We start from the raw sequence: 11,813 nt of genomic DNA on the forward strand, positions 1-11,813 counted from the left end.
TGTTTGCATCCTCTTTACTTTGTATATTGAGTTATAGGATGTGTTGGGCAGGTTTGTTACAGGTTGGTTGTGTTTGGGAGCCTAGTGCTGCTGCCCAAATTTTTGGACCTTCGCTCGAGCGAGGAGTTGGTCGCTCGAGCGAGAGTTGAGTTCGTGTTTGGTGGATCGAGCCAGAGTGGCTTCGCTCGAGCGAGCGATTGCGTCTGGTTCTGGACCTGAGAGTTGCATTTCTTGGCTCGAGCGAGTTTTCTTCGCTCGAGCGGTCTGGTTTGTTCTTCGCTCGAGCGAGAAGTCTGTCGCTCGAGCGTGCTGGTGGCAGACCTGAGGGTTTGAGTTGTTAGCTCGAGCGAGCATTCTTTCGCTCGAGCGCACTTCTGAGTTTTCGGCTCGAGCGAGAACTTCTTGGCTCGAGCGAGAGTTTTCTGTGTCTGGTCGCTTGAGCGACAAAGGCTTCGCTCGAGCGAGCGTGTTTTATATCAGCGGACAGTAGCATTTTTGAACATCAGTTTTTCACTTTCTTTTTCTTTCAAACCCTAGATCCGAGACTCTCTCTCTCTAAACTTACACTCTCTCTAAGATTTGATCTCCCTAGAGTGTGAATCTAGCCTAGGGCCTTTGTTAAAAAGATAGAGGGCGTTGAGAGCTTCGACTTAATCTGAAAAAGTTTGGATTTGGAGCACGTTGATCTTCGAGTCTTCATCTCCTTTTTGGCTCAAACCTCGAGGTAGGAATATCCTACTCCTCTCTATGGATTTTGTCTTTAAATTTTAGTATTTTGAGATGTTGGGGTTGGTTTGGTAATTTGGTGAAAGTTTGGGGCTTTTGTGTCATTTTACAAAAGTTGGGGTTTTATTCATAATAAACCTAGATGCATGTTTGGCATAGAGAAAGGGAATAAATGTTGAATCATTGGTGAAAATGGGACCTAAGGGTTGAAATGTCAATTATGGATAATGACCTAATTACATTGTTTGATTAATTGGGATAATTAATTGTGAGAAATGAGGAAATGAAATGTTGATTGAATATCCATTGTGCATTTATTTTCTGTTTAGAGATAACTGCTTTGGGCTATCGGTGGAGGATAGTCGTGATTGTTGTAGACAATGCATGATGATTAGGCAAACGGAAACTAATCAATGGAATGTGTCATGGAATTTGACGGTTGATAGAATACATTAACTGTATGTATTGAGTGATTGTATATAGAACCAATGTGTTTGTATACGTTATGTGTAGAGGAGGAGATGGGGATGTACTCCGCGGTTTAGGGGAAGATAGGGGATGTACCTCTAAACCGGATAGTGTTGGGAGAAGATAGGGGATGAACTCCGTAGATACAGCTCATATGCTTGTCTAGAGAAGTGAAGATAGAGCTTATATGCTCATCTTTGTGAAGTGTGGATATAGCTTATATGCTTATCTGTGAATATGGGATATTGTTGTTATACATATCTGTTGAGAGTGTGGATATAGCTTATATGCTTATCTGTGAATGTGGGATATAGTTTTTATACATATCTGTTGAGAATGTGGATAGTGCTAACATGCTTATCTGTTGAAAAGGGGAAAATGAAAAGTAACTTGGACTCATAAGTCGTATGACATAAATATGTGATTTATGTGAATGTATCAGTGTTGGCCATCTATCAATTGCAAATCTTTTAGTCATTGTTCATGGTTGGTTTAGTGTATTTCTACTGGGCTGTGGCTCACCCTATATAGGAATATCATTTTCAGGTACAGGTAGCATGCCACCTCCAAGGACATAGCTTGGGAGGCTAGAGGCGGACATACTTTTGTCGTTATACTTTTTGATGTATTACATGTAATTCAAGCCAAGGGCTTAATGTGTAAATGAGTTAGTACTCTTTTGTTGTAACCAAGTGTTAACTTGGAAAGCTGTAAACCCATAGGGCATTTGCTTTTGTTATTAACATGTAATACTTTTGTAATGAAACTCTAATAAATGGAAGAATGTGGAACTTTTACATATCAATGCATATCTTTATTGATGGGTTTAATGTTGTTATTTTGAGGGCGTTACACTTCCGGATTAAAACAATACTTTTTTTCTTCAAGAACGTATGAACATTATTTTCTCTTTCTAAAATCAGTTTCAAATTAATGCATGACGTGCAGAATAGGTTCGATCGTGCAATGTAGCTAGATAAACACAAGGAACAACAAGAGTAAGCCAAGGATCTAACCTCAATACACGAATCTAACGCTTCGATCTCTTGGAATCAAGCTTGAAGACTTACTTTCTCACTCTAAAACTTCCTCTTTCTCCTAGAGCTTCTCTCTCTAAAAGGCAAGGTTATGATACCAAATGATAGTTTCCCTTACCCGGTTCTGGGGTTAACCCTCAGCGGGGACACGTGGCGGCGACTGGTTGGGTTGTCCCTGAAAAGGTGGCTGACAGACCAGACAAAGCATGGCGAAAGGGTGTTCAACAAGTAAAGCGGTATGGGCTCTCTGACGAGGCAATGACATCGGCTAATAAAAGGGCTTCGACAACTAAGGTGACAATGACCTCGGCTAGGAAGGACAACTCTTAACTAAGCTGTGCCACACCTTGGCCTAGATGTGCCACACCTCGGTCTAGGTCATACCACTCCAGGACGAGATCACTTGGGTGCAAAAGTAACATCTCGGCCAATGAGTCGAAGCAAGGATGGAGGTCAACAAAGGGGTTCCAAGATACTTCTAGGCTGAGGATGACCTCGGCTCGGAATGGTCTAGGCGTAACGTAACCTAGGCTTGGCATAACATCGGCTAATCATAACTTAGGCAAGGCGTGACCTAGGTTTCACATCAAGGAAGGAGCAAGGCAAGCACACAACACTTAGACAAATCACCAAGGCATCAAAACAAGACATGGATCTCATTCACTTAAGCAGAACAAGTCACAAACATACACATGCAAGCTTAACAAGCCACAATCATACAGATGCTCATGAACATGATTAAGACGTAAAATGTGGGTTCCTACATATTACATGACCAGTTTAGCAGGTCATTTTTTATGATGTGGCACGATATGGACCATACAATAAGTGCATATCATATGCCCTTTTATAAGGTGCACATTGTAGACTTTTCCTAACAAATATTGTTATTTCTAATCAATTATCATAACATTTGAATCGTAACATTTTTTTATTATGATTCACCATGACAAATCATAACTTCTTGTAGTAAAATCATAACTTTTACTAAAATGAATCATAACCACAACTTTTTTTCTCCACAATCATAATAAGATTAACAAAATGTCATAACTTTTATTAATGAATCATAACCATGACTTTTTTCTCTACAATCATAATAAGATTAACAAAATGTCATAACTTTTACTAATGAATCATACACTACAAGAATTTTCACTTTTGGCGACTAAATTTTTAGTCACCAAAAGTTAATTTTTAGTCGCCGAAGGGTTTTAGCAACTAAATTATTTGGTCACAATAGTCGTCGTCAAAGAATTGTCGGTAAAAGTAATTAGCGACTAAAATTATTTCAGTCTTCCATTTGAATTCACCTACACACTAAATCTAAACAGGATTTCGCATTCAAGAATCAATCATGCATGCTTTCTTCGGATGCTTTTGCAAAAGTTAAAAAGAATTCTGGTTTAATGATCGTACCTTGCTATACCAGGAAGAAGGAGATCCACATCCACTTCCTTATCACCAGTAGCAGATGCAGCCCTCAATTGGCTACCTCTGATATGAGGGCCTATAACACTACTATTATCACCGCCTCCACGGGGGACCAGAACAAGGCCTTGTGGGTAGTTGGAGATTTCATCCTCCATAAATTATGATTGGATCATATCAACAAAATTTAGTTAAGAGTTTCATGTCCCAATAGATGATGCAGTTATATTTGTATAAAGAGGGGAATGGTGATTTTAGATTGGATGAAAGAATCCAATTATTATGGCTTTGGGTATCCAAAGAAGAATAAAATATTTGTGTTCAACATTTATGCATAAATCAAACCTAGCATATTGTATGAAAGATCCAAATCCTTTAAGAACCAGCTATCAAGATCAGGAATCGTGTTTGAATCTTGGATTTGTGAAGGGAAATGAAAAGAGAGATGTAAAAAAAAAAAAAAAAATCAAATACATAAATAGTATCTACTTCATTCACTTTTCCCTTCTCATTTCTTTTTTCCTACACAAATTGCTCCACAAATCCAAGATCCAAAAACAGACTAAAGAAAAAGTCAAGGAAAGGCTTCAGTCTTTCGAAATACTAATAACAAGCAGTCAAATGTTGGCCCAGTGTCATCTAGAGGCTTTTTGTGACCTATACATGATCACAAAAAACAAACAAATAATAAATGGAAAAACAAAAAAAAAAAAAAACCAAGGAAAACTCCAAAAAACTTGAATAATTGCATTTCCACTACAAGCTATAAGCCTATAAAAAATTTGAGCGATAGAAATTTGCAGCTATTTCCCTCATAGATTAGCAGCATACCATTGTCGTCCTCAGTTTTTGTTTACTTCACAGCACAATAACACAGTGGATAACATATCAATCAAGTTTTGTATGTGTTAATTTCCTTGAGGTTTCCATACCTATCTTTTCTCTTTTTACTCCTTGTGACAAGCAACAATATAAAGGCAAACTTCCGTGCAAATTATACAAGCTTATTGGAGTACCACACTCGCAATTTTATTGTCTTTCATGCTTATTACAGTTTCACATTCATGAAGGTATTTTGTTATTTGACCAACAATCAGGAAGTTCAAACAGCATCATATTGGAGTACTGAAGAAAATCAGTTGCTGGATATGAATGAAGTTCACCTTCTTCTGCAACAATTCCCAACCCATCTGCTCTTAAACTTCGATTGTAAGACATAAGAGATCGCAGGTGTAGAGGGGCTCGATAATGAACACCCAACAGAAGGCTGTAATCCATAATGTGCTGTGTTTCTAAAAATTTACTGTCAATTTCAATCTGCCTACATAAGCATAGTTAAATGAGAATTAGAAGATACAAACAACAGCATATGCATGAAAAGAAAACCAAAGCACATGAAATATGCATTGCATTTTAAATATGCTCAAAATCATAGTTGAAATACAAGTTTAAAATATGCATACTAATAACACCTTGGAGGTTTAAGGAAACAACATTGGAAAATAATAATTCCATTTTGTTTTGACAACTGAATGCATTTCTTTTATTCTTTTCATGGCGTTAACCTGTATATATCTTATGTCAACCTAAGTAATATCATTAAGGATTTCAATATACAGTTTCATTCTTTTATCGTTTTTTGGGACATTGGTACCAAGATTTCATGTAGACTTTAACATCCTCTGGAAATCATTATTTTTATAAGTTTCCTATATTCCAAGTATACAACCACATTGAAACTTAAAACATCTCAGTAGCAGGGCTCAGGATTTGAGACACAAAAATGCTCATGAACCATTGGCAGCTCAGGTAATTTCATGACAACATGCATGGTTGAAAATTTCCATAATTTAATTGTTCAATTGATAGAAGAGTAATATGTGAAAGACCCATGTGATTTACCAAAATGGTAATGCAAACATAAATAACTGCATGGTGATAAACTACAGCAAAATGAAACAGTTTTGCTGATTGTTAATTTATTTTGATTGCCCCTTTCAAAGAAATATAGAAAGAAAGTCGTGCTCTGCATTGGAAGGTCATTCAGCTCCCTCCATCCAAATAACATCACTTCCGATACATGGGAGAAATCATATCTAATTCTAGATTGCTTTCCTCATAATATTTAGCCATAACATCATTTGGTAAGAATTAAGAACTGTCTGCATATTGCACTGCTGCTGATTAATTGAACACAACTGCAGAGAAAACGGAGTAATGATTATCATTCCTCATCCACACTTAAAACTAGCACCAATTAGCAACCGTGATTGAGGAAATTCTTGGCAGGTTTTATGATTAGTTGAAAAACAAAAACTCTGGCAGACTGTCTGCGTGCTGTCTAAAAAACAGAGGGGCTTTTGGGAAAAAAAATGAAGAAATTTGAAAAAAAGGTAACCGGTTGAAGAGGTTCTCAAGATTCCTAATCAAATTATTCAGTGGCTGAGATTAATTTGTAAAAATCTAATGGCTTAAAATAAATGTGTATATGATGTGCACATCTTATTGAGGTGCACATCTTAACAGCTCCGCAAGTTTAAATATATTTTAATGTTCATTAATTTTCAAACAAAACTTAACCAACTTACTATTCGATTCGTTTGTAACATTGATGAATAAGTTTATAAATAAATGAAGAATCTAAACTACTAATTCACAAGAAAAAGTGCCAACGTGGCAAACGTTGGCTATTCAGACTGAATGTCCAGGTCCGACAGGGTCCGACCTGTCGAGGAGCTCAGCTATTAAAATAAATACAAAAGGATTGTTTAACAAAATATTTACTATACAAAGGGTTAAATAACAAAATTAACATGCATCATTCACACATCTTGTTTCTTACCAAATATAGCTTCTCTAGTCACAAGCTCAATCCCCCTTACCCACAACTTAGCCATTTCAATCCCACCATCACAAACAAAATGTACCTCCTTGTTCTTGGTAGTAACCACCCGAAACACTCCCGGTTCGCTACCGTCAAACTTCTTGCGGCGATTCCACCAAAATGTCGAACTGGGACCCGCCTCAGCCCCCTTACATATCACATTTCTCTTGCTTGATTTCCCCCAACTCAAAAACCCAGAAACCCTTACCATCTTCAACACTTTACTATGGGGACATCCTTTCCCTTCCTTTGTGTGCTTCTTAACAAATACCCCGTCCAACACAAGCTTTCGCGCAAGTTCATCCAATATCACACGTTCTGCTTCATTTCCCACACCGTTTTTCCTTGCTAGCGCAAGCGCAGTTTCAAGTCTTGCATTCTCAATGTCACACTTTGCCCCATTTAAGATTAGAAGGTCACAAACATTCCCATGACCTCCCTTCGCTGCTAACATGAGCGGAGTGTACCCATCAACGTCAACAACATTAACATCATAACCGGTCCTTGTTAACACACGAACAGACTCAATATCACACAACATGCTGCACGATTCAGTGCATGAAATCCAGCAGAGTTGTACCTTCCCTTAGTGAGTGCATATTCAAGAATAACTTTTTCAAAAACCTCACTGTTCTTGTTTGATTCTGAAAGGGTAATCACAGTCTCACCATGTTTGTTGTGCAGGTTTAAGTTAGCACCAGCATACACAAGCAAACGAAAAGCCTCAACGTGGCCAGATGCTGCAGCAATCATGGCTGCTGAGAACCCATTTCCATCCTGCTCATCAAGATCAATTTCTGACTTCTCAACAGGTTTTTTCAAGGCTTTAATGTCATTGGCTTGTGTGACAAACAATAAAGATGAAAAACTCGAGGCATTGCTAGAGTATGTGAATTTCCCACCTCGAATTAGTTCTAGAACTGCTTGTTCGAATACATGAGTCCACTGTGTGAATCCAGCAATTGATAAGGCACATTGACCCACTGAATCAACCAACCCAAAATCAGCACCGGCTGATGCCAGAAGTTTAAGACAATCTTCGTGCATATATCTCGCAGAAATCATTAGTGCAGTCTCACCAAATTCTGTTTTGGAATTAAGATTACAACCACCGATGATTAAGTGTTGGAGAACTTTAGCTGAGCCAAGTCGCGCAGCCAAATGAATAGCCTGAAACTATGTTTTCTCTGTCGTTTGAACTGGAAATTCTATATCAGCGCCGCAAGTCAATAGAACATCCATTGCCCTTGCACTGTTACATAAGATAGCATGGTGGATGACGGTTCTCCCAAGATGAGGGAGGTTAGGGGAGAGGTGTTGGAGGAGTGTGCGTAAGATAGAACCACTAGCTTCAAAGTACTCCACAACACACCAAGTAACACAGTAAGGCTCAGCTAACCCTGCTCCTACCTTAAAATCTTCTCCTGTAGCCAGACTTTGATGTTCATACTAACTCTAGACATATTTTGATTTTCAGAAAGTGTAATTTCCAGAAATAACAAAATAAAATTCAACTTTAAAAGAACTTCAGTATGACGTCCAATTGCAAAACCAAGTGGGTTGGAACCTCAGGGCCTTTTTTTTTTTCAAGAGGTGATTTCGATAATCAACCAACCAACAAATTCGTAGCCCAGGTGACACACAGCCTCCCTCTTGCCCAAATGAAATGGGATAAAACAAATCAATGAGCTTTTTGATTGGTTCAAGGTGCAGCGAAGGCAAATTCAATTAAGGCAAGGGGCGCTTACTTTTCCTAACGCTGAGTCATCCTATTCAAATTTAGCTATGCTAATGGAACAGGAAAAGTTTTCAGAGGATATCTACCCCACAGAGGACTGCTAGCAACTCCCAATTCCTTAGGCACGTGACACCCAATTTGCTTTGATTTGTTACTAAGCTTAAGGGTTGACTATGCAGATTAGCATACAGCTTACACTGACCCATTTGATCACCACTACTTACAAACATCACGGTTACACAGTTCGACAAACCTTACCTCTAGTAATTTCAATCGTATGACAACTTGGTTCATCATTTCCACAATTTACATCCATGGTTGCAAAAAAATTGAACTATTCAATTCATTCATATGAGCTCCAAAACCATTCATTATTGTAATTTGTAGGGTTGTGTCATGTCACAGCAAACCACATGAATGAAAGAAAATATAACAATTACAGAAAAACATGAAGTACCTTGATAAGTGTGTCGACCACATCAACAAAGCCTCTACATGATGCTGTGACAAGAGCGTGAACTACATGAGAGCAAATCATGCTGGAGCCCATGAGAAGCTCAACAGGCCTTGTTGGACAATCTTCACTATATTTAAATTAATTAAATTTTGTTGTGTACTAAACAACAACCAGAATATAAAGAAATAAAGGAAAGGAGAGAATTTGTTTGATTACAAAAATCAAACTCGAAATAAACATAAAAATAAATAAATAAAAACAGATTTTATTTTGTTACAAAAGCAAAAATTAAAATCTGATTTAAATAAATAATAAAACACTGAAAATAAATTAAATAATTTACTTGATTTAATTTCTTCGAATTATAATCTGATCAAGTCAAGTGTTTGACACTGTGTCCTTAAGACAGATTCGTCCTCTCCACGGTGCTTTCAAAAATTGGACATCTATCTCCCAGGATGAAATGATCTACCACAAACAATAGCAGCACCACAAATTGTTTGCCTTACAAACACATTAAGTGTTTACACTCTTTCTTTTAGAAATTAAATGCAGCAAAATACAGAGATTTATAGCAGAGGATGGAGTACGAAAATTGGAGTTCTAAAATCCAAATGAGGGCTGTCCTATTTATAGATGTAATAGTGGTTGTAGGTTTTGAATTGAACAGGTATGAAACCTGTTGGTTTTGAATTCAAACAGATTTGAATCTGTTGGGTTCATAATTTAAACAGATACAAAAAGGGAAGGGCCCTGTTTGGATGTACATTAAAAACCAAACTAGTTTATTTCCGGTTTAATTTGAATTTTGGATTTTATTTTATACAAAATAAAATTAAATTTAAATGTTTTTGGCCCAAACAAGCCCAACCTCACACCTGCGCCCAGCCCGTCTGGACGGACGGCGGCACGCGTGTGCGGTGGATTTTTGGGTCCAATGGGTCTAGCCCATTTTGTCCATAACTTCTCCCTCTAAAACACTTGGGTACCCATTGGGGCACACCCCAAGTACCAAACCCAAGCCTTATAAACCCATTCAAAACTTCCCACCAAATCAATGTGGGACAAGCCATTTTACAACCTTAAGAAATTTTCACCAAAACACCATTTCCATGGAGCACACTTTGGTTTCAATTTCCCATTCACGTGGTAATGGTTTTGAGCAACCAAATATACCACATGAATCATAACACGGCATAGAACGCGTTACCACTTTGACCCGTGAAAATCGACGCACGGGGTCCACCTAAAAAATAGACCAAACTTAGGAACAAATTCTGGTTTTACCCAGAATTTTATAACCATTTCCAACAGGCCTGCCTTGCCCCACATAGCTTGCTTCCAACAGAGCTTCCTCACACGCTGGCTGAGTTGCCCCACAATTTACGAGTATCTCCAATATCTCAATATGGCTCTCCCTTACTGCTGCTGTCGTCTCATAGCCCCAGAACACTTTCTGGTTCACATTAGCTCCAACACTCTGTCATCATAAAAATGTATAACCTCAAAAAAATTGTTTGGAATGGGCATTTTTTTTCATAAGATAATTTCAAGTTAATACACTGATCACCAATTGACAGAACAGTATGATGACAAAACATTAATTATGAGTGGAAATTCCCAACATAACATACTTTTAACATCAAGCTGAGAGAGAATTGGGAACTAATTTTTGAAATCCAACTTAAAGTTAAAAGGAGCTAAAATTCAACATATTAAAAAGTGTCAAAACATTTTTTTTTGGTGGGGGGTGGTTCTAGTCAATTCCGTTAAGCAAATGTAAAGTTTAGTGCAGTTATCTCACAAGGAAAATGAAAATAATAATGACAATGGAAAATATACTTACTATCAGCAACCCAAAATCAGCACCGGCTGATGCCAAAAATTTAAGACAATCTTCGTGCATATATCTCGTAGAAATCATTAGTGCAGTTTCACCAGATTCTGTTTTGGAATTAAGATTACAACCACCGATGATTAAGTGTTGGAGAACTTTAGCTGAGCCAAGTCGCGCAACCAAATGAATAGCCCAAAACTCTGTTTTCTCTGTCGTTTGAACTGGAAATTCTATATCAGCACCGCAAGTCAAAAGAACATCCATTGCCCTTGCATTGTTACATAAGATGGCATGGTGGATGACGGTTCTCCCAAGATGAGAGAGGTTAGGGGAGAGGTGTTGGAGGAGTGTGCGTAAGATAGAACCACTAGCTTCAAAGTACTCCACAGCACACCAAGTAACACAGGAAGGCTCAGCTAACCCTGCTCCTACCTTAAATTCTTCTCCTGTAGCCATGTCCCATGCCCAAGCTCCGAGCCTCACTTTGATGTTCATACTAACACCAGACTTATTTTGATTTTCAGAAAGTAAACATGTTAGATTAAAGTCGTGCAATTAGGATAAACTAAGAATAGTTCTATTAAATAAATGAACAACAGCGACAATTAATCCAAAATGATTACCTATAGCAGCAGTTTGACAATAGAGATCTGCCTACCGACAATGGCAGCAACAAGTGCATTACAGTCAACATTGGTATGTAGAGATGGCTTGGAAGACCTAAGTAGCACCCGAGCATTTGCATTGGGATCCACTCCACACTACCACATTTAAAAGCATACATGTCATTTGATTGATCAATTTGAAGAACAATGCTTATTAAAGGTAATATTGTAACCCAGTATATCGGTTCTAGTACAATGGTTCAGGGGTCCACGGGGTTACTTGTCAATGTGAGACTAAATTTTCACAAGTGCAGTAGAAATAGAAGTCCAATTGGTGGGCACTCAAGTCGAAAAGGTAATGAAGTACTTACAAAAATTAATTGGCCAATTTGGATAGTAACAGGAGGCTAATTTTTTATTGTTGGAACTTTTGGACAAATATGGCATATACTTACTATTATTATAGTTATGAGTATAATTATTACCAGTATTATTAGAATCCCTATTATTATGACAACAATCACTCCTAATTTGAAAGTTCAACAAAGGCATTCATGCTGCAGTTAACAATTAATGACCATATACTGAAAAATCAAGGCTGAAATTGTAAATAGATTTTTCCAATCAATA

At 37.7% G+C, this 11,813-nt stretch overlaps 1 pseudogene; it reads right to left on the reverse strand.

Annotated features, from left to right (window-relative positions):
- Window positions 1-4,236: 4,236 nt before the first annotated feature.
- LOC114283120 (uncharacterized) lies at window positions 4,237-11,073 on the reverse strand (annotated as a pseudogene).
- Between the last annotated feature and the right edge of the window lie 740 nt (window positions 11,074-11,813).

Source organism: Camellia sinensis, chromosome 10 (genome assembly GCF_055761805.1).
Source record: "Camellia sinensis isolate YWXY chromosome 10, ASM5576180v1, whole genome shotgun sequence".
Taxonomy (NCBI): domain Eukaryota; kingdom Viridiplantae; phylum Streptophyta; class Magnoliopsida; order Ericales; family Theaceae; genus Camellia; species Camellia sinensis.